Genomic DNA, 23,659 nt, shown 5'->3' on the forward strand with positions numbered 1-23,659 from the left:
AGTTTTTGATTTTTTTATATACTGTGACTTCATCCGTGCAGTAACGGATGTGGGATAAAACAGTGTCAGTGAATTTCTGAAGGTCATGGTGTTCAAATACCTCCCAGCAAGTTTGATCAAAACAGTCCTGCAGCTTGGAGAGGGCTCCCTCAGGCCACGTTTGTATTGTCCTCGTTACAGGTTTTGTTTTCCTTCGGATGGGGGTGTATGAGGGGGTAAGGGATAGGCATAGGTGATCGGAATTTACTAGGTGGGGGAGGGGGGGAAGCTTTGTATGCGTTTTTGATGTTGCTGTAAACGCGGTCCAAAGTTTTTTCACCCCTTGTTGCACAGTTCACATGTTGAAAAAACATTTGGAAGAACAGTCCTTAAACATGCCTTATTAAAGTCGCCAGCGATAATGAAAGCTCCGTCGGGGTGTGCAAGCTGTTGTTTGTTTATGGCAGCGAGCAGGAGGTTTAGCGCTGTGCTAGCGTTAGCATCCGGAGGAATGTAAACAGCTATCACAATGAGCACAGTTAGCTCTCGCGGTATATAGAATGGTCTACACGATACCGCCAGAAACTCTAGATCGGGCGAGCAGTGTGCATCAATAATTCTGCTGTTATTGCACCACGCATTATGTACGTAAATGCATAGTCCCCCACCTCTTTTTTTGCCGAAGTCTTCGTTGCGGTCGTATCGGTGTAGCGTGCGTCCTGCTAGCTGAACTGCAGCGTCGGGGATCCGCGGGTCAAGCCATGACTCCGTGATCACAAAAATATTGCTATTCCGTACGAAGCTGTTGGTAGCTATCCGCAGCTCAAGCTCACTGATTTTGTGTACGATGGATCTGGCGTTGGTCAGGAAGATACTCGGAAGCGCTTGTCGGTGTGGTCGTCTTTTTAGCTTCTCCGCTAAGCCTCCCCGAGAGCCTCGTTTTTGTTTACGTTCCCTCCGCCGTCTCCGTCGCTTGTTGGGCGGGCAGGTAACCCAGGGAGATCCCGGTGGTCTTCGTATGCCCTTTGGGATGTTGTTGTTGGTGTTGTAATCGTGAAATGAGTCGAAATCTAATCTTAGACCCAGGTTAATAAGTTCCTGGCGACTTAAGGTGATAGTTGCCGAACAGGTATTTATCAAAGAAAAGATGAGAGATAAAAGAACACTTAGAGTAAAAAGATTTACTGGAGAGACACGTGAAGCCGCTGCGTATAGTCGCGCCGCCATGTTGAGAGCGTTGACAAGCGTGGAGATCAGGTACGCTCAGATTGAAAATGAACCACCAGAAAGTTTGTATACAATACATGTGAACGATTCCATCAATATGTTTATGGTCAAATATTTGAAGTAGAAACTGATCACAAACTGTTGGTGTCTATCATGAACAAAGCTTTAAATGATTGTCCAGTAAGAATATAGCAGATCGTTTTCAGACTACCAAAGTATGATGTGCACATATGTACACACCAGGAAAACACATGTATGCCGCCGATAGCTTGTCTCGAGCAGTGGACAAAGACGAATGTAAAGAAAGCGAGAAACGCACACAAATAAAGCCATACGTAGACATGATTGTGACATCTCTACCCGTGTCTGCCGACAGAACAGAACAAGTAAGGAGAGAAACGTTTGCAGATAGCAAAATGAAAGAAATAAAAAATATTGAAAGGTTTTCCGGAAAACTAAAAGGACTGTCCTGTGAATGTTCAAGATTATTGGAATTGCACAGAGCTTACAGTTGTTAAAGACCTAGTTACAGAGCACAAGGCATAGGCAAACTAAGAGGCTGCTTAGGGCCCCGATACCACTAGGCCCTCCCCCCCCAAGAGTGGTTAACTTTTTTGGTGCCAACATTGTCCCCAGTGTCACTTTATGTGTCCACTCAAAAATACTTCTACATAAATACAACAAAAATACCACACAATTACTACAAACTTAATATAAACTAAATATCAAATAGTGTTTAAAAACAGGGTCCTCATATATTATTTTGTTTTCATTCTGAAAATATTTTTTTTAATAAAATTACTACAAAAATAATACTACAATAATATTATATTACAAAATAGTATTATATACTGCAAAAATTCTACAAAAACACAACTACAGTAATAGTCCAAAAAATACTCAAGACATTTTCAACCCTGCAGTTTATTAAGAGATGCGGCCAATTTATGTAATTTTTCTAACGGGCCGCCAGCGGCGCTCGAGTATGAGAGGTAAGATTTAGACCGGTGGGATATATGTGCCGAGGAAGATCACAATTTACGAGTGTAAACATAACCTCATCGTGCAAGTTGCACAAGACAAGGCTCATGACGTAGCTTCCGTGTCAAAAGCAAACGTGCATTTTACGGGATTGTATTGAAGTAAGGTAGCGTGGGACGACGTCATCATGATCAAGTTTCCTTCCGACATTGAGAAAGACACCTTGGATGTCTTTACCAAGAAGGAAGAAGCGGATGATCTGCCGGGGGGGGGGGGGGGGTGGGGGGGTACATTTTTTAGGGTTATTGTTCTATCTTCTTTATCCATTATCCATTATCAGTCAGTTCTTAATACGCTACAAAGTCTAGGAGCCGGGACTCTTATTCTCAGCTAAAAGGCCAAGCTAAGGTCCTAGCCCTAAAGCCTTGCTGCGATCATTGCGAATGCACCGTTCCCGGAGGTACTGCGATACCGGGCCGATGCGTGGAGTGGACAGAGCAACTCTTATTCCATCTCCGGATTGCAGAATCAATGATCAGGTTACAATATCCTAGAATGCACCAAAACGCAAAAGCTTGAGGGGTTTTGGGGTTTTTAAGGGTTATTGTTCTATCTTCGTTATTCATTATCCATTATCCGTTATCGGTCAGTTCATAATACGCTACAAAGCCTAGTAGCCGGTACACTTACTCTCAGCCAAAAGGCCAAGCTAAGGTCCTAGCCCTAAAGCCTTGCTGCGATCATTGCGAATGCACCGTTCCCGGAGGTACTGCAATACCGGGCCGATGCGTGGAGTGGACAGAGCAAGCTCTTATTCCATCTCCGGATTGCTAAAATCAAAGCTCATGGCTACATCAGCACCAATATATTGCTTCGCGCGCAGCCACGAGGGGGTTTTGGGGTTTTTAAGGGTTATTGTTCTATCTTCGTTATTCATTATCCATTATCCGTTATCGGTCAGTTCATAATACGCTACAAAGCCTAGGAGCCGGGACACTTACTCTCAGCCAAAAGGCCAAGTTAAGGTCCTAGCCCTAAAGCCTTGCTGCGATCATTGCGAATGCACCGTTCCCGGAGGTACTGCAATACCGGGCCGATGCGTGGAGTGGACAGAGCAAGCTCTTATTCCATCTCCAGATTGCAAAAATCAAAGATCACTGGCTTCATTAGAGTTCTGTGTGCCATAGGGCCGACAGAGCAATTTTGGCCAAAAAGCCGAGACACAGTTTAGCAAAGCATAAACTACTCAGTTCATCAACCACTTTAGGTGCGCCTTATAGTGCGGAAAACCACCCCTGGTTCTGGGAGCGAGGTAACGGCCGTCTAAGCGCAGGGCCGTGATGGCGGGCCGGCTTGTGTGAAAGGTCCCAGGGCGTTCTCTTCACTCGGGCCTGGTAGCGGGGTGACGGCCGCCTAACGTAGGGGCTATCCTGGGCGTAACAACCGTTCCCTTACTATTACATCTTTTACTTCCTTAACAGATTAATGTGTAGGCCTGCGAGCGTCTCTTTAGTAGCGTGAGGCTACCTCCCAAAGGCACGGTTTAGGATGAAAGTTATATTATTATTATTAAAGCTTTGAAAACTCTCTCGATGTACCGTCTTTCTTTGTAAATATGTGTAATATGTATTTGCAACTGTATATCTTTGTAATGTATTTATTTGTATTTTTTTGAGACACTTATTCTGCACGAGCAAATTAAAAAAGAGGGGCGGAGCAAACGCCAACGCTGATGGGAAAGTGAGGACCAGTAAAGGTGAGTTTTTGTGGACACGGCGGACAATAATGGATATATATTTTTCCCACCCTTACTTTTGGAAATATACACTTTTTTTCCTTGGATTACTATTAACGGGCACCCAGAATCTGCAGGTCTGCAACAAATTTTAGGTACCTTTATCATTTTGCCTTCAATTTGGCGTCTGTGATTTTGGACTGTGTGCTTAAATGGAGATTGTCAGATATAAAAAAAATTGTGAATATGCTTGATGGCTGTTGAGATTGTCATGTTTGTTTTGCTGCTGTTGGTGTCGGTGGATTTGTTCAGACCGAGGACAATCGGCTTTGGCCTGGACGGATCTATTGACACTAACAAAGATGTTATATAATGAAATTGTGAATATGCTTGATTGCTAATAAGTTTTTCGAGAAGGGTTGTTCAAACCTCACTTTGTGTTTGCTGTTAAAAACGTCATATTGGAATATAATATTGTGAATGTGCTTAATTGCTGTTGAGATTGTCATGATTGTTTTCTGTTATTAGTGTCAATAAATTTGTTCAAACCAAAAAAAAAAAAAAAGTAAGAGTCCCGGCTCCTAGGCTTTGTAGCGTATTATGAACTGATCGATAACAGATAATGGATAATGAATAAAGAAGATAGAACAATAACCCTTAAAAAATCCCTCCCCCCCACTTTATGCTGATCTTTGATTTTTGCAATCCGGAGATGGAATAAGAGCTTGCTCTGTCCACTCCACGCATCGGCCCGGTATTGCAGTACCTCCGGGAACGGTGCATTGCGGTGCATTCGCAATGATCGCAGCAAGGCTTTAGGGCTAGGACCTTAGCTTGGCCTTTTGGCTGAGAGTAAGAGTCCCTGCTCCTAGGCTTTGTAGCGTATTATGAACTGACCGATAACGGATAATGAATAACAAAGATAGAACAATAACCCTTAAAAACCCCACTGTGATTTTTGGACTGTGGACTTCAGGACCTTGATTGAGTCATATCTATGCGTGCTGCTGAGTATCTAGGGGATCAGCCATGATCATTGATTTTTGCAATCCGGAGATGGAATAAGAGCTTGCTCTGTCCACTCCACGCATCGGCCCGGTATTGCAGTACCTCCGGGAACGGTGCATTCGCAATGATCGCAGCAAGGCTTAAAGGCTAGGACCTTAGCTTGGCCTTTTGGCTGAGAGTAAGAGTCCTGGCTCCTAGGCTTTGCAGCGTATTATGAACTGACCGATAACGGATAATGGATAATGAATAAAGAAGACAGAACAATTACCCTTAAAAAATAATACTTATAACAATAACAAATGAAATGCTTAGAACGGGGACCTAATATACTATTTTGCTCTAATTATAGTCGTTTCAAAACCAATTCGATGAAACTAATCTATTTAAAGAGAAGTATAACATGTCACATGCAGCCCCCGAATACAAATGGTTGCCCACCGCTGGAGTAGAGGATGGAATGAGTTCCAGTAGGTATGCAAATCATCAAGTAATAGGGGGCCCCAAATCTAATTCTGCTTAGGGCCCCATGAAGGCTTGGGCCAGTCCTGCCTAGTCATGAAAGGCATTTACTCCATTACATTTACTTGAGTAAGTTTGGGGAAATTTTGTACTCTAAGAGTATTTTCAAATCCCTATACTTTTACTTGAGTATATTTGTGAATAAAAAAGGGTACTTTTACTTCGCTACATCTGGCAACATTGCAGTCGTTACTTCGTTTCTTAATAAATCTCCTCCACGCTAGCGTGCATCTGTTTTTCTCCGCTCAAGTAAAGTCATGTTTATTTGTATAGCACTTAATCACAAAGAGTCTCAAAGGGCTGCATAGATTATTGCAAACCACAGACTATTATTACACCATCCCCTGATCTAAAACCTACATGAGGGCAGGGAAAAACTCAAAAACCTCAACATGAGGAAAATGAAGAAACCTTGATAAGGGGCCGCACATGAGGTCATCCCCCTTCCAGGATGACCAGGCTGCAATGGATGTTGCAATAACAAATAATACACTGATATTGTCAACATAAAATATAGGTTATTCATATGATATAGATCAGACCTGGGCACTCCGGTCCTGGAGGGCCGTATGTTCTGCATGATTTTTGAGTTTTCTCTGATCCAATACAGGTGATTCCAATCACCAGTATCGTTAACGAGCACTTGCTAGCTTGCTAACGAGGTTATAATTTGTATCACCTGAGTTAAAGAAGAGCAAACTTCAAAATCTGGCAGGACGTATGGCCCTCCAGGACCGGAGTGCCCAGGTCTGATATAGATAGTGTGTTTCAACCTTAGATTTAAACAGTTCCACTGAGGTTGCAGATCGAATCTCAGGGGGAAGCGCATTCCACAGCACTGGGGCCCGAATGGAGACCGCTCTCGAACCTGCGGATCTCTTCTTGGCTCTTGGGATCACTAGTAGACCAGCATTTTCAGAGCAAAGGCTTCAGACCGGAACATAGGGCAAAATTAAATCTGAAAGATATGAGGGAGCAAGTCCATGCATGATTTTGTATACTACCAACAGAACTTTAAAATCACATCTTAAGCTAACAGGGGACCAATGCAGGTTAGCTAAAATCGGGGGTAATGTGATCAAACTTTCTTGTCTTAGTTAAAAGCCTCGCTGCAGCATTTTGTACCAGCTGAAGGCTCTTGATTTTGGACTTCAGGAGACTGGAGAGTAGTGCATTACAGTCATCGACACGGGAGGTAACAAACACATGAATTATAATCTCTGCATCCGACTGAGACAGCATAGGGCAAATTTTAGCAATGTTGCGAAGATGGAAAAAAGCTGTTCTTGTAATATTCTTAACTTGTGTTTGAAAGGACAGATTGGGGTCAAATATGACACCTAAATTTTTGACTGGGTCACTCTGTGTGAGACAGCTCTGATTAAGGTAACCAATGATCTCCTACGGACAATGGACTCTGGCGCATCATCACTTTTGCTGCTGCTGGACCTTAGTGCTGCATTTGACACAGTGGACCATAATATCTTGCTAAAACGGTTGGAAAAATGGATTGGTCTCTCAGGAAACATCCTCTTATGGTTCAGATCCTACCTCTCAGATAGGACACACTGCGTTAAATATGGCGAATTGACATCTGAGCCATTTAGTGTTACCTGTGGTGTTCCGCAGGGTTCAGTGCTTGGCCCCCTTCTCTTCAGCATTTATATGCTTCCACTAGGTGATATTATTCGCAAGTATGATATCCGTTTCCATTGCTACTCAGATGACACTCAACTCTATCTCCCGATGGAGGAATCTGCCACACTAAACTGTGGAAATTTGGAGGCCTGCCTCACTGAGATAAAAGAGTGGATGTCACTCAATTTCCTGCGTCTTAACTCTGAAAAGACTGAAATGTTAGTTATTGGTCCATCTAAGGTAACGGAGTTTGGAAGAGTATGTGATAAGCGTAAGTTATGTGTCAATGTTGGGAAGAATAAGGTGATGAAGTGTTCACGTGATGGAGTGGGCATGACGTTAGAAATCAGGTTGCATGGACAGGTGCTGGAAGAAGTTGAAAGCTTTAGTTACTTGGGTTGTGATGTGGCTGCTGTTGGTGGAATGGAGTGTGAGGTATTGCACAGAGTGAATCAAGGAAGCAAGGTTTTGGCTGCTCTGAGGAGAGTGATGAAAAACAAGAGTATGAGTATGGATGTTAAGAGGGGACTGTATGAGAGTGTGATTGTGCCGACTGTGTTGTATGGTGCAGAGACTTGGAGCCTGAACGCAGATTTAAGAAGGAAGTTGAATGTTTTTGAGATTAAGTGTTTGAGGAATATGTTAGGAGTGACAAGATTGGATAGACTGAGAAATGAAATTGTGAGAGACAGAACTGGAGTAGTCGTGGAACTGAGCAAGCGTGTTGATAATAGAGTACTCGGTTGGTTTAGACACATGGAGAGGATGGATGAGGAGCGAATGTTGAAGAGCGTCTACAGAGCAGAAGTCAATGGAAGGAGACCAACAGGAAGGCCTCGATTGACGTGGATGGATGGTGTTAGGAGTGCACTGCAGGAAAGAGGTCTAAATATAATGGAAGCTAGAGCTTTTGTTGGTAATAGAAAGGAGTGGAGAGGTGTTGTGAAAGGATAGTGGGATTGTGGACGCGTTCTTAAGGATGGGCTGGGCACCCGTATGATGCGGCAGGGGTAAACCAGTTAAAGCTGTCGGGCCCTGCTGTTGAACAAAAGAGTGTGTTGTGTCACCATGACCAGAGTGACATGGCCGCTTTCTGGTGTCCCATTTCATCTGGACGGATTAAAGCATGACCAACTTGGGTGCCGAGGTGCCTAACTTGTTTGGGTGTTTGGGCAATTGGGTTGGCCATGGTCCAAAAAATTTTGTGTGTTTTTTTTTGGCTATTTCCCTTTTATTTTCTTTGTTACTGTATGTGAGTGTCTTGCTGTCGGTCACTCCTCTTGAGGGATATGACCAAGGTAGATAGATAGATAGATTTTATTCTACTTTTAAATTAAATGCATTTTTTTTGTTGATTAGATGTACTTTGATCATTTGATGATCTGATTGGTTGTATTGAAAAAATCAATACATACGACGTTAATACTGTTACTCAGTACTTGAGTATTTTTTTCCCCAAGTACTTTTTTTTACTTTTACTCAACTAAGTATTCGGATGACTACTTTAACTTCTACTTGAGTAATAGTATTCTGAAGTAACAGTACTTTTACTTGAGTAAATTTTTTGGCTACTCTACCCACCTCTGGTCTAGACCCAAGTGACATGTTCAGCTGCCCAAGAGACTTATTGAGACTTGTTTGAAAAAGAAAAGAAAATATATTTTTTTATGTGTGCTGTTCTGTACCGAGAAAAGAATGAAAATGTATAATTCAGATTCAAAGTGTTCATTGTTATATGCACAGTAAAGAACCACATTTGCCTGCACAATGAAATTCTTACTTTGCTGTCCACACGGTTACCAGCTTAAAAAAGAAAAAATAATGAGAAACTACATACATGTATACATAAAAGAATATTACAAATATTGAAAAGATAAAAAATAAAAGATTGACTCAAGAGGAGTTAAGGGAAAAAGATAAAACACAGTTGAAAGTGACTGTGGCGCAAGAAGAGTCCAAGTATGGTCCAGTTTAAAGTGTCTGTAGTGTAATAAAGTGTCTGTTGTGTGCTGAATGTTTATGTAGTGTGTGGTTTGATCAGCAGTCGTTTGTGAGTCTGCAAGGCAGAGGGGTAACAAGAGTTCTTTGAATGTGTTGTCATGCATTTCACACTCCTGCAACTCCATCCCGAGGGCAGAAGTGTAAACAGTCCCTGTTGTGGGTGGGTGGGGTCCTCAATGATTAATGCGGCCCTCCTGTGGACTCTGCGGTGATATATGCTCTGCAGAGAGGGCAGTGGAGTCCTGGTGACCCTGTATGTATACGTGTCAAAGTTTTTGGGGTAAAAACAATTTTACATGTGGTCAACTTAAGTTATCTTATTTTAAAAAAGGGACGATGTGATGTTATGTGCCTAATAACATAAGAATTGCATTACCCATGATTCTACATGGTTACTCAGCATGCGGTGTGTACCCTAATGTTTGGAGTTGTATGTAAGGTTGGACAAACGAGTGACACGACTAAACATCCTGTCCACACCAACACGCCCCGTCTCATCAATGAAAACATGAGAGACGGCACAGCAGTGCCTCTACATGTTATGTTATTTAAAATCAGCCACATTCTCTTGTCAAATTAGGCAGATAGTTGTTTAGGATTTTGGTGAAAAAATACTTCAATTTCCACTAGTCCGAGAAGCCACGGCCCTCGCACTCAACTTTCCCTTTTTTTATTAATAGTCGCTATGTCGGAAATGGGGGCAGCACGGCGGCACAGTGGTTAGCGCGTGTGCGGCATAGTTCTGAGGTCGTGGGAACCTCCTGAGTGGGTTCAAATCCAGCTCCCGGCCTTACTGTGCGGAGTTTGTATGTTCTCCCCGTGCTTGCGTGGGTTTCCTCCGGGCACTCCGGTTTCCTCCCACATTCCAAAAACATGCATCTCAGGTGAATTGGCCGGTCCAAATTGTCCCTAGGTGTGACTGAGCGAGTGAGTTGTCTGTCCCCGTGTGCCCTGCGATTGGCTGGCAACCAGTCCATGGTGTCCCCTGCCCACTGCTTGCTGGGATGGGCTCCAGCATCCCCGCGACCCTACTGAGGATAAGCGGTGCAGCTGATGAGATGAGATGTCGGAAATGGGGTAGGCTCAAATTCCCACAAAAAGCCAAGGGCAAGGTGACCACAGGGCTACTGCCATCATTTGGTGAAATTGGGATTTATTTGGGTACAAATTTCGAAAGCATGACCAACTTGGGTGTCGAGGTGCTTAACTTGTTTGGGTGTTTGGGCATTGGGTTGGCCATGGTTCAAAAACTTTTGTGCGTGTTTTTTTTTGCTACATTTTTCCTTTTTCTTTCTTTGTTTTTGTATGTGTTTGTCTTGCTGTTGGTCACCCCCCTTGAGGGAAATGACCAGGGTAGATAGATAGATGTAGATATAAACTCCGCCAGGAACTGCTACCTTACCGTTTTAGAGTATTCAACGTTTGGTCAGAATTCCGTTTTGCAATGTCAGAAAATGATCAAACAATGTCAAAACATGTGAAGTAAACACCTGTACTGTGTTTTAAGTCAATCACATAGATATGTTATATGACTGATACTGCTGCAATGTGAGGTTGGGAAGGGCGGGCAATGAATGAATGAATGAATGAATGCTCTGCAATTATATAGCGCTTTTCAAGTCAATGAAGACCTCCCAAAGCGTTTTACAATGTGCTTCAAACTTTCCCTTTTACACACACTAACCGATAGCAGCGTCAGCCATGACTGTTGTTTGTGCTTATGCACCAAAGAGCAGTTCAGAGCACCCACCCTTCTTGGAGTCCTTGGAGGGTGTGTTTGAGAGCGTGCCCCTTGGGGCTCCCTTATACTGCTGGGGGAATTCAGCGCTCTCGTGGGCAATGACAGCGAGATCTGGAAGGGCGTGATTGGGAAGAATGGCCCCGTGACCAAACGTAAGTGGTGTATCGTTATTGGACTTCTGTGCCCGTCATGGCCTGTCCATAACCTACACCATGTTCAGACATAAGGGTGTCCATGTATGCATTTGGCACATGGACAGCCCTGGCCGCAGTTTGATGATCAACTTTGTAGTCGTTCGGACCTGCGACCGCATGTTTGGACATTGAGTCCGAGTGGACCATGTTCCGTGCCTCCATTGTCGAGGCGGCTGATCGAAGTGGTGGTTGTTAGGTAGTTGGTGCCTGCCTTGGCGGAAACCCTCAGACAAGTTGGTGGTCACCGGCGGTAAGGCAAGCCATCAAGCTGAAGGAGTTTTATTGGGCTCTCCTATACTGTGGGACTCTCGAAGCAGCTGGCAGATTTCGTCTGGCCAAGCGGAATGCGGCTTCAGCATTTGCCGAGGCAAAAACTCGGCCATGGGAGGAGTTTGGCGGCAATTGAGGGTGACTTCCGAGTGGCTTTAAGGTAATTCTGGTCCACCATCCTGTATCTTAGGGGGGGAAACGGTGTGCCAACAACACTGTATACAGTATAGTGGAGATGGGACGCTGCTGACCTCGACCCGGGACGTTGGGAATAGGTGGGCAGAATACTTCACGGCCAGGATGAAGATCAGCAGGTCCATGGTACTCACCAGAAAAGGGTAGCATGCTCCTTTCAGTTCGGGGATGACATCCTGCCCCTCATGGAGGACTTCAAGTATCCCTGGATCTTGTTCACTAGTGAGGGTAGGATCGAACGGGAGATCGACAGACGGATTGGTGCAGCGCCTGCCGTCATGAGGACCCTGTACCAGTCCTTCGGGGGTGAAGAGGGAGCTGTGCCGAAAGGCAAAGCTCTCAATTCACCAGTCAGTTAACATTCCTACCCACACCTACGGTCATGGCATAAAGAACACGATCACAGATACAAGTGGCTGAAATCAGTTTCCTCTGCAGGGAGGCTGGGCTCTCCTTTAGAAATAAGGTGAGAAGCTCAGTCATCCGGGAAGGACTTGGTGTAGGGTTGTTGCTCCGCATTGAGAGGAACCAGTTGAGGTGGCTCGGGCATCTGATAAGGATGCCTCACTGATGCTTCCCAGAGAAGACCCTGAACACTCTGGAGAGATCAAGTTTCTAGGCTGGCCTGGGAACGCCTCTGGATCCAGTTGGATGAGCTGGATAAAGTGGCTGGGTATAAGGAGGTCTGGGCTTCCCTACTGAGGGTGCTGCGCCCCTGACCACACCCTGGATAAGCAGAGGAAATGGATGGATGGATATATACAGTGGCTTGCAAAACTATTTGCCCCCCTTGAACTTTTTGACCTTTAGCCTCATTTCAAACTTCAAACATAAAGATATAAAACTGTAATTTCTTCTGAAGAATCAACAATAAGTGGGACACAACCATGAAGTAGAACACACTTTAATGGATATTTTCAACTTTTTTAACAAAAAATAAAAGAAAAAGTGGGTGGGCAAAATTATTCAGCCCCATTGAGTTAATACTTCGTAGCGCCACTTTTTGCTGCGATTACAGCTGCAAGTCGCTTGGGGTAGGTCTATCAGTTTTACACATCGAGAAACTGATATTTTTGCCCATTCCTCCTTGCAAAACAGCTTGAGCTCAGTGAAGTTAGATGGATAGCGTTTGTGAACAGCAGTTTTCAGTTCTTTCCACAGATTCTCAATTGGATCGAGGTCTGGACTTTGACTTGGCCATTCTAACACCTTGATATATTTTTTGGTGAACCATTCCATTGTAGCTTTTGCTTTATGTTTTGGATCATTGTCTTGTTGGAAGACAAATCTCCGTCCCAGGCTCAGGTCTTTTGCGGACTCCATCACGTTTCTCCCAGAATGGTCCTGTATTTGGCTCCTTCCATATTCCCAGTGTCCCGACGGATCACCACCTTATCGTGGTGGGGCACTTTGTTCGTCTCCATGACCCCTAGAGCTATGTCGGCGGGAGTCTCGTACTCCTGGCAGGGTTACCCAAGCCGAACAGGTCGAAGGGTAGAGTCCAGACTAAGAGTGATCCCAAAAGCTGGTGGCGGCACGCTTTGAGGCGGTTTCCCACAGACCTGGATTCCGGCAGCCGCCTGCAGTTGTAGGAAGATGCCGGTCGTCTAGGGTCTCCCTTGCCACTGGAACCATCTTCTTTACAATCAAGATAGTGGCGTTGGGGAAAGCGCACCCCTTATGCCACTTTAAAAACCGTCATTGCGCAGGTATCCTCTTTTACCTGAGTCTCCGACCACAAAAGTCTGGCGGCGATGGAGTATCCAGTGACGGGAGCAGGTTTGAATGAGCTGGAAGCTCTTAGCTGGAACTCTGCACGTCAGCGGCACAGGGCAAGGGTCGTTAGCAGCTGGGATTGAGTGGCAGCTGTTTCCGGCAGACCCCTGTGCGTCTGAGCAGCACTATTTAGTGGCCGCACTGCTCACCCCAATTGGGGAAAGGCCTAGAAAAGGTGGCCTAAAGATTGCCCACTCAGCACAGTACCCGGACAGGAAACCGCGCCTGTCGGGACATTCCACTATGCGGTCGAAAAACAATAGCATTTAGAATTGCAGCATGGAACATAAGGACACTCCTGGACACCAGTTTGGACAGACCACAGCGCAGAACAGCACTCATTGCCAATGAGCTGAAGCGATATAATGTGGATGTGGCAGCGATCAGCGAGACCAGACTCCTTGAGGAAGGCTCACTCAATGAAGAGGGGGAGGGTTATACATTCTTTTGGAAGGGATACCCCATGGGCGGACACCATCTTCACGGAGTTGGTTTTGCAATTAAGAACACCCTACTGCTGAAGCTCACAGAGTCACCAGTGGGTGTCAGTGAAAGACTAATGACTCTTCGCATCCCACTTGCAAAATGCAGACATGTTACATTAGTTAGTGCCTATGCACCAACACTGCCATCGAATGATGAAGAGAAGGATCGCTTCTACCAGGCACTCGATGACATCCTCAGTCACATCCCGAGGAATGACAAAATCATGCTGCTTGGTGATTTCAATGCAAGAGTCGGAAAGAACTTGCAAAACTGGAATGGTGTGATTGGTGCCCATGGCATTGGAAAAGTTAATTCCAATGGCATGAGACTTCTTAGTCTGGAACATAACCTTACCATCACAAACAACATCTTCCAACAAAAGAATAAATATAAGGCTTCCTGGATGCATCCCAGGTCCAAACACTGGCACCTGATCGACTACGCGATCGTGAGGAGGGCTGACCTGAAGGACGTGCTCATTACAAGAGCTATGCGTGGGGCAGACTGTTGGACCGACCACCGCATGATTCTGACAAAGGTCAGAATGCATGTCCGGCCCCTAGCACGTCAGGGTGGTTCAAAGAGGAAGACACTCAACTGTGCCAAACTCTCCAGTAGCGACACCCTTGACAACTTCCGTTGCTCTCTAGCTGAGAGGCTGGCAAACATTGAGCAGCTGGTCATGTCAGAGGCTGGGATGGATGAGAAGTGGACCTATATATCTACCACCCTCTTTGACACTGCAGCCCAAACCGTTGGTTTTAAAACTAAAAAACACCAGGACTGGTTTGACCAGAATGCCGGAGAGATCTCAACCCTCCTGGACAGAATGCACAAGGCGCACAGAGCCACCCTGAACAACCCACAATCTCAATTCCATAAAAAGCTATGGCAAGCCCTTCGTTCCGAGGCCCAGAGAACTCTCAGAAAACTGCAAGATGAGTGGTGGATCTCAAAAGCCAATGAAATCCAGTCTCACGCTGATAGAAGCGATATGCACAGTTTCTATGATGCAGTAAAAAACATCTACGGCCCCAGAAACTGCTCCCTGGCACCTGTTAGATCTGCTGATGGAACATCTCTAATCAAGGATCAGGCTATGATAGTGGAGCGGTGGGCTGAGCATTTCAACACCCTGCTCAACCAGCCCACCCCAGTGGACCCAACTGTCCTTTCAGAGCTCCCTGAACATCCTACATTGCCAGACCTCGACCTCCCGCCAACTTTCAATGAAATCCTGCATGCAGTCAAAACCCTGAAAAACAATAAATCTCCTGGACCTGACAACATCCCAGCTGAACTTCTCAAGGTAGGAGGTTACCTCTGTACACGGACACTGTTTCAATACATTTCAGAGGTGTGGAGACGAGAGTGTGTCCCACAACTGTGGAAAGATGCGAACATTGTGACCATCTTCAAGAATAAAGGAGATAAATCCATCTGCTCCAACAGTAGGGGTATCTCTTTGTTGGCCACTGCTGGAAAGGTCCTTGCCAAGGTCATGCTCCGCAGACTCATCTCCAAAATATCGGAATGCGTCATCCCAGAGTCACAGTGTGGTTTTCGAAAGGACAGGGGAACAGTCGACATGATCTTTGTGACACGTCAGCTCCAAGAGAAATGCCGGGAGCAGCACAAGCACTTGTTCATCGCCTTTGTCGATCTCTCAAAGGCATTTGACACAGTGAACAGTGACCTACTGTGGCAAGTCCTGAAGAGATTTGGGTGTCCACCCAAGTTTCTCACCATTCTTGCACAGTTCCATTCAGGGATAACAGCCAGAGTGGTAGTTGGAAGACACAGCTCAGAGCCCTTTGGCGTCAAAACTGGAGTGAGGCAAGGCTGTGTGCTGGCTCCAGTTCTCTTCAACATCTTCCTCGTCTGTGTTACAACACTGCTACGTAGAAGGATGGAGAAGCAGGCTGGAGTTTATGGAGAGTACCATCAACTTCAGGTTTGATGGTAACCTGTTTAACATCAGGAGGCTACAGGCAACTACCAAACTGACTTCAGAGACCATCATTGAGCTACAGTATGCTGATAACTGTGCCCTGGTTGCCCATACACCGGAGGCTCTGCAAAACATTCTCTCGGCAGCTGTAACTGCATACACCAGAATGGGACTGACGATCAACACCCAGAAGACAGAGGTACTCTGTCAGTCCAGTGCTGACCTCTTACCAAATCCAATAATCCTCACTGCAGCAGGGCAACACCTGCTCATGGTGCCCACCTTCAAATATCTGGGGAGCATAGTGTCTGACACCTGCTCATTGGATGATGAGATCCAGAGCCGTCTCAAGCAAGCATCAGCATCTTTCGGTCGACTAAGGAGAAGGGTCTTTCAAAACAACAACCTTAGACTCCACACCAAAATGCTGGTCTACAGAGCTGTATGCATCACTACATTACTGTATGGATGTGGGGCATGGACTATCTACAGCCGCTATCTGAAGAGCCTCGAGACCTTCCATGTAAGATGTCTTCAGAAGATCCTTGGCATCACATGGAGGGATAGAGTGCCGCACACAGAGGTGTTGGAGAGGGCCGGCAGCTGCAGCATGGAATCCATTATGGCCCAACGCCAACTTAGGTGGCTGGGGCATGTTGTTTGAATGCCCAGCCACAGACTGCCACGCCGTATCCTCTATGGTCAGTTACATCTAGGCCAACGTAGTGCTGGTGGGCAGAAGAAGCGGTTCAAAGACCAAATGAAGAACATCCTGAAGAGATGTCGGATAAACCCTTCCTCACTGGAGGAACTTGCTTCCTGCCGAGACCTCTGGCGCTCCCACTGCTCACAGGGAGTGGATTACATGGAGGAACAGCGCATGCAACACCGTGCAGCAAAGCGTGCAAGGAGACATGCTTGCCGGGCCGCCCCTGCTCCCCCCATCACCCCCTTCACATGCTCTGTCTGTGGCCGCATCTGTGGATCCAGGATCGGACTCTTCAAACATCAGCAGACTCACAATTAAAAGAAGATGGTCATCATCGAATCGATGGACAACCCCAAGCCATATTCCCATCAATTTTAACCATCTTTCCTGACCCTGGTGAATAAAAGCAGGCCCAAACCATGATAATGCCACCACCATGTTTGACTGTGGGGATGGTGTGTTGAGGGTGATGAGCTGTGCTGCTTTTATCCCAAACATTTACGTCTTGCATTGTTGCCATAAAGTTCGATCTTGGTCTCATCTGACCAGAGCACCTTCTTCCACGTGATTGGTGTGTCTCCCAGGTGGCTTGTGGCAAACTTTAAACGACAATTTTTATGGATATCTTTAAAAAATGGCTTCCTTCTTGCCACTCTTCCAAAAAGGCCAGATTTGTGCACTATACGACTGATTGTTGTCCAATGGACAGATTCTCCCGCCTTAGCTGTAGACCTCCACAGTTCATCCAGAGTGGATCATAGGCCTCTTGGCTGCATCTCCGATCAGTTTTCTCCTTGTATGAGCTGAAAGTTTAGGGGGACGGCCCGATCTTTGTAGATCTGCAGTGGTCTGATACTCCTCCCATTTCAATATTATTGCTTGCACAGTGCAACTTCGATGTTTAAAGCTTGGGAAATCTTTTTGTATCCAAATCCAGCTTTAAATTTCTCACAATATCAATTTCTCAACAATATCTCGGACCTGCCTGGTGTGTTCCTCATTTTTCATGATGCTCTCTGCACTTCAAACAAACCTCTGAGACTATCACAGTGCAGGTGCTTTTATACAGAGACTTGATTACACACAGATGGATTCCATTTATCATCGGGGCTGTATAATTTTGCACACCCACTTTTTCATTTTTTATTTGTTAAAAAGGTTTAAAATATCCAATAAAGTGTGTTCCACTACATGATTGTGTTCCACTTATTGTTGATGCTTCACAAGAAATTACAGTTTTATATCTATGTTTGAAGTCTGAAATGTGGCAAAAGGTCACAAGGTTCAAGGGGGCCAAATAGTTTCGCAAACTACTGTATATAAATCATAAGCTTTGTACAGACGCTCCCCTACTTACGACCATTCGACTAACGATAAATGGTAGATATTCACTATTTTTTTCAGTATGCGGAAAAATATCCTGACATTGCTGTACGTTGGATTTTGTATTGTGTGCACCTTTTTCCGAGTTCAGGACTTTAGTGATTCTTTCTGCCACCACCGGCATGTGGCGCTGTGATAGGTCACCCAGCATCCACCCAGAAGGAAAAAAGATCTGCTTGCTCTTTCTAGTTAGTCTGTAAACGTTCTATTCTATAAGAACGTTGACATTTTTATTGTTTAATATCTTGTGCATCCATTCAATATGGTTGGTGTAAAGCAATAGTTTCAAAACCTTTGCAGGCTGGCGCCCCCTTGGCTCCCCAGTGTATTGCTAGCACACCCCAAGCCCCCCACCAGCAGCAAGCAGTCACCCCGCCTGACCATTTTTTACTTTTCAATTCCTTAAGCGATAGAGGTACCTACCCACCCATGAAATGCACTAGATAGCACTTTAAGATCATTAAAATAGTGGTCTGGAGAATTTTCGAAATAAAACATAACAAAATAACATTCCAATTATTTATTTTGACATGTCTTCATAACCAAACAAAGTCAACATTTAATATAAGTAAAATTTAAAAAAAAAGAAATAATAAACTCTTTAAAAAAATCAAGAACATTTGCACAGTATAAAAAATAAAATGTACACATGTAAAATATCCCACACCAAAGAAAGTAGACAACAACAAAAATAAATTGTTCACACTATAAAAGGGGTAAAAATTAAACATTAAAAATAGTCCACATACTTTTAAGGTTCTAAACATGACATGCCTGCAATTAGTATAATATAAAATTTACCATGTGCTACTGCAGCAGTGCTGTGATAGGTCACCCAGCATCCACCCAGAAGGAAAAAAGATCTGCTTGCTCTTTCTTTTTAGTCTGTAAACGTTCTATTCAAGTATTAATTCAAATCCACCATTCCTGCTAACTTATTAACACTACTGCTACAACTATTCTTACCCTTATTCTAATATTTCACTTATTAACTTGCATAAATAAAAAAGTGTTACCTCTATTCGATAATGCAGTTTAGGGGTTGGACACTATTAGACATTTTTTGCCAGTCACAGCGTTGGTTATTTCTTTGTGCTTTTGCGAACTTTTTCCATACGGCGTAAAGGTCGCAAATGCGGCTTTGATGGAGGTTTGTTTACCTCTCAGTCCTTTTCTAGATGCACCTTATTCGTCTTTTACTTGTAATCCTTTTTACATGCCATGATAATTTTTAAGGTGCTGGTACAAATTACTTGTTTCCTCTGGACCTAGCGACTACGCGAAAGTAAATTCTGCAACGGGCGTTTTCTTCTGTTCCACGTCTGCTTCGTCAAAACCATAAGAGGTCCAAACAATTGATGTTCCACCTTTCTTTGGTGAAGCTTTATTTCCTTTTCGTTTGTTGACTCTGCCATGACACTCAATGAGCTCACACGGTGGGTGTGGCATAGTGTGGTGCTTGCAAACTTTGAATCGCGTTTTTGCTATTCTTAAAACTTGCCTCTGATTGGTCGGCGATTTTAAAACTCGAACAAGAACAATTGTGGTTGGCCAAAATTTCATCACTCACTACAAAATCTTGAAAAAAAATGCAGTGCTTTGCAGTTTCACAACCGCATTACGTTCAAACTTCTGACTTTGATTTCCGACTGCCGCCCCCCTGCCACCCCACTACCACCTTCTTCTTCCTCCTCACCGCCCATCCAGACCTTTCCACCGCCCCTAGGGGGGCGGTACTTCCCACTTTCGGAACTACTGGTGTAAAGTGTAAAGAAGAGGCAAGCCGTTTCTTTTGAAATGAAAGTGCAATAAGATAGCTTGATACGGTTGAGAAAATGATTGGATCGCTTTTTTTCGTCCACTCTCTAACACGGAGGAGGCCCTCTTGAAGCTTATCTTCCAAAGGGTAAGTTACACTTAACATTTTTTAGTACAAAACAATACAAGTTACTTACACTAGCCTTAAACATATAAACCTTAAAAACTACAAACTATAACACTGAAGCAACTTACGAACAAATTCATTCATAAGTAGGGCAGTGTCTGCATAAAGCTTGGTTCCTTCAACATTTTGAGTTCCCAACCCAATGACTACATAATACAGCAACATTTGGTGGTAAAATTATATCGTGTTCCTTTAAGTCAAAGTTTTTCATTTTCAATGACTGAATTTTTTTACCATTAGGAGGCGCTGAATAATACACACTCCCTTTAAAGATGCTGTTTCAACCACTCAAGAAAGACATGCCGCTTTCGGGAAAGGAGGGCATCCTTCCTCTCCTAGTAAAGGACATTTAAAAATGTGACTAGTAAAATGTTATTACAGTGTATATACTTTAATGTAAATCATCAGTGAAGGGCACACACAATTAATAATTTGAGAAGTCACAAAACCAACAGAAGTTTAATCTGACTCAATCAGACTTCCTTCAAAACTATTTGCGTTTTAACTACAGTACAAGTGCAAATCACATGCCAGCATCTGGCATTTGAAAATGCATGACTGATATTTAAAACAACATTAAATGCATTGATTTATTCAAGTTTAAAACAATGTCAACTCTGTAAGGAACACAGTGAAGAGCTGCGGATGCTCTATATCAGGGGTTGGCAACCTATGGCACGCGTGCCAGCATTGACACGCGAGGGGATAACCAGTGGCACGCGAGCGCACGGCAACGTAATAATGTTTTTTTTTTTTCAAATGCGCATTTTTACCTAAAATTTAGACATTTTTATTGCGCTCTGTGTTGTTAAGCGGCTTTACGGTGAGCGTGTGTCTTTAACCCTCCCACAGAAACACCGGCGCACGATAAATGAACGAATCACGACAGCCAAATCACGACGGCTCCTCGAGCGAAAAATCCCGTTCATTCCAGCCAGTGTGGACAGACGAATGGGGCTTTGTGCAAAAAATGACCATGCTGTTTGTGCATTATACCTCAAGAGGGTTGTACCTCGCACGTCAAGTCTTAAACGTCATGACGAGACGAAACATGAATTCAAGGACAAGTCTGACAAGGCGTATACATTAAAACGCGCTGTGTCCAGGTACTGTGTTGATCCTAAATCCGACTCCCCTGCAAAACCCTCCCCCCCTCGCGTAAACGCGCATTCTGCTGCGCTTCCGGCAAAAGCGATCGCATTCCATAAAATACGTTTATTAAAACAATAAAGCGAGCTAATTAAAACAATTAAGCGATCGTAGTCTATATAACGCGTTTATTAAAACATTAAAGCGCGATCATATTCTACAAAATGCGTTTGTTAACTCAGAAGAAAAAGTCACAAACACCGGAGACGAATCAATGTACACTATGATATCCAGACCACAACTAATTGTACACAAATAGCCTTTATTTGATGTACTATAATAGCCATATGTAATGTATTTTATTGTGAATGAAACCCTGGTTGCATTGGATCCCGCGGTGTAAACAAATCGGGGGTTTTTTTTTTTTCATTTAAAATCGGACTTAGTTCATTGTTGATGAAGAATGGTTGAAGTCACGGATGTCTACAGGCCTTTCCACATGTTGCTCACATTCATCTTTTAGTTTGTTGATGAACAAGAATAGTGGAAGATAAAATTGGTCAGTTAATACGATTTCAATGTATACCCATGTTGTATATTTGGACTGGTGTAAAATTACAGCTTTGTTGAATATAAAAAAATATTGTCCAAGTTATTAATTTTGGTGTGGCACTCCAAACCGAAAAAGTTGCTGACCCCTGCTCTATACAGGACTGTCTCAGAAAATTAGAATATTGTGATAAAGTTCTTTATTTTCTGTAATGCAATTAAAAAAACAAAAATGTCATACATTCTGGATTCATTACACATCAACTGAACTATTTCAAGCCTTTTATTATTAGAATATTGCTGATTTTGGCTTACAGCTGAAAAAAAACTCAAAAATCCTATCTCAAAATATTAGAATACTTCCTCAGACCAAGTAAAAAAATAATTTTATAACAGCAAAACTAAATCAAACATTTGAAAATGTCCATTGATGCACTCAGTACTTGGTTGGGAATCCTTTTGCACGGATTACTGCATCAATCCGGCGTGGCATGGAGGCAATCAGCCTGTGGCATTGCTGAGGTGTTATTGATGCCCAGGATGCTTCGATAGCGGCCTTCAGCTCATTTGCATTTGTAGGTCTGGTGTCTTTCATCTTCTTCTTAACTATACCCCACAAATTCTCGATGGGGTTCAGGTCAGGGGAATTAGCAGGCCAATCAAGGACAGTGATGCCATGGTCAGTGCACCAGTTACTGGTGGTTTTGGCACTGTGGGCAGGTGCCAGATCATGCTGGGAAATGAAATCGTCATCTCCATAGAGCTTTTCAGCAGATGGAAGCATGTAGTGCTCTAAAATCTCTTGGTACACAGTTGCATTTACTCTGGACTTGATGAAACACAGTGGACCAACACCAGCAGCTGACATGGCTCCCCAAACCATTGCTGACTGTGGGAACTTCACACTGGATTTCAAGCAACTTGGATTTTGCTCCTCTCCAGCCTTTCTCCAGACTCTGGCGCCTTGACTTCCAAATGAAATGTAAAACTTGCTTTCGTCTGAAAAGAGGACTTTGGACCACTCTGCAACTGTCCAGTGCTTCTTCTCCATAGCCCAAGTCAGACGCTTCTTCCGTTGTCTTGAGTTCAGAAGTGGCTTGACCATGGGAATACGGCTATTGTAGCCCATTTCCCGGACACGTATGTGAACTGTGGCTTTTGATACCTGGACTCCAGCTTCAGCCCACTGTCTTTGAAGCTCCCCCAAATTCTGGAAGCGGCTCTTCTTCACAATTTTGTTAAGGCTGCGGTCATCTCTCTTGGTTGTGCAGCGTTTCCGGCCACATTTTTCCCTTCCAACAGACTTTTTGTGGATATGCTTTGAAACTGCACTCTGTGAACAGCCTGCTCTTTGAGAAATTTCTTTTTGTGTCTTACCCTCCTGATGGAGGGTATCAATGATGGTCCTCTGGACAGCAGTCAGATCAGCAGTCTTCCCCATACTTGTGATTTAGTTTACTAAACCAAGCTGAGTGTTTTTAAGGCTCAGGAAACCCTCGCAAGGTGTTTCGAGTTAATTAGATGATTCAGGTGATTAGTTGAATAGCCTACTTGTATACTTTTTCATGATATTCTAATATTTTGAGATAGGATTTTTGAGTTTTCTTAAGCTGTAAGCCAAATTCAGCAATATTAAAATAATAAAAGGCTTGAAATAGTTCAGTTGATGTGTAATGAATCCAGAATGTATGACATTTTTGTTTTTTTAATTGCATTACAGAAAATAAAGAACTTTATCACAATATTCTAATTTTCTGAGACAGTCCTGTACATTACAGTTCAAGCACAATCGTTTTACTGCATTGAAAGGCAGCCATAAATTAAGAAGAAGAATTGAACGAGCTATGACATATCCTTTAAGCATTTGAACATTTTATGTTTCTTTCCCTATATATACAAAATCAGGGTTTAAGGCAGATGAATTACAACAAAATCCCAGATATCTGGCAATTGGCTGAGAGAAGGTTTTCTAGAGTGCAAAGCCGCCTATATACGGTTTATTGACTACAGGAGTCCATGTTTTTTAATCAGTCATGATGGATTGAGGCTGCATTCAGTCATTTGTTGCAGGGGGCTTCAAATAAAACAAATTCAGATAATTAAGTCCAAACATAAAAATAAATTTGACGTTTTACAGAGGAGATTTTCAAAACCTTGTAAGGTAGTGTTTTAAACATTGACAACCGCTAAAATCTAAAGCATGGTTTAAGGCCTAGCATTAAACAACTTAATATTCATGGTTCTCAATGGACCATTTTGGATTTGTTGGATGTGTTTCTTCTA

General features: G+C 43.7%; 5 pseudogenes; 2 read left to right on the forward strand and 3 right to left on the reverse strand.

Annotated features, from left to right (window-relative positions):
• Nucleotides 1-2,625: 2,625 nt before the first annotated feature.
• Nucleotides 2,626-2,903, reverse strand: LOC148364925 (U2 spliceosomal RNA; annotated as a pseudogene).
• A 28-nt stretch (nt 2,904-2,931) lies between these two features.
• Nucleotides 2,932-3,214, reverse strand: LOC148364926 (U2 spliceosomal RNA; annotated as a pseudogene).
• Nucleotides 3,215-3,242: 28 nt separating this feature from the next.
• LOC148364927 (U2 spliceosomal RNA) lies at nt 3,243-3,414 on the reverse strand (annotated as a pseudogene).
• Nucleotides 3,415-4,586: 1,172 nt separating this feature from the next.
• Nucleotides 4,587-4,710, forward strand: LOC148364928 (U2 spliceosomal RNA; annotated as a pseudogene).
• A 203-nt stretch (nt 4,711-4,913) lies between these two features.
• On the forward strand, nt 4,914-5,054 carry LOC148364929 (U2 spliceosomal RNA; annotated as a pseudogene).
• The last annotated feature ends 18,605 nt before the right edge of the window (nt 5,055-23,659 follow it).

This window comes from Urocampus carinirostris, chromosome 5, assembly GCF_059441175.1.
Source record: "Urocampus carinirostris isolate Australia breed hairy pipefish chromosome 5, RoL_Ucar_1.0, whole genome shotgun sequence".
Lineage (NCBI taxonomy): Eukaryota > Metazoa > Chordata > Actinopteri > Syngnathiformes > Syngnathidae > Urocampus > Urocampus carinirostris.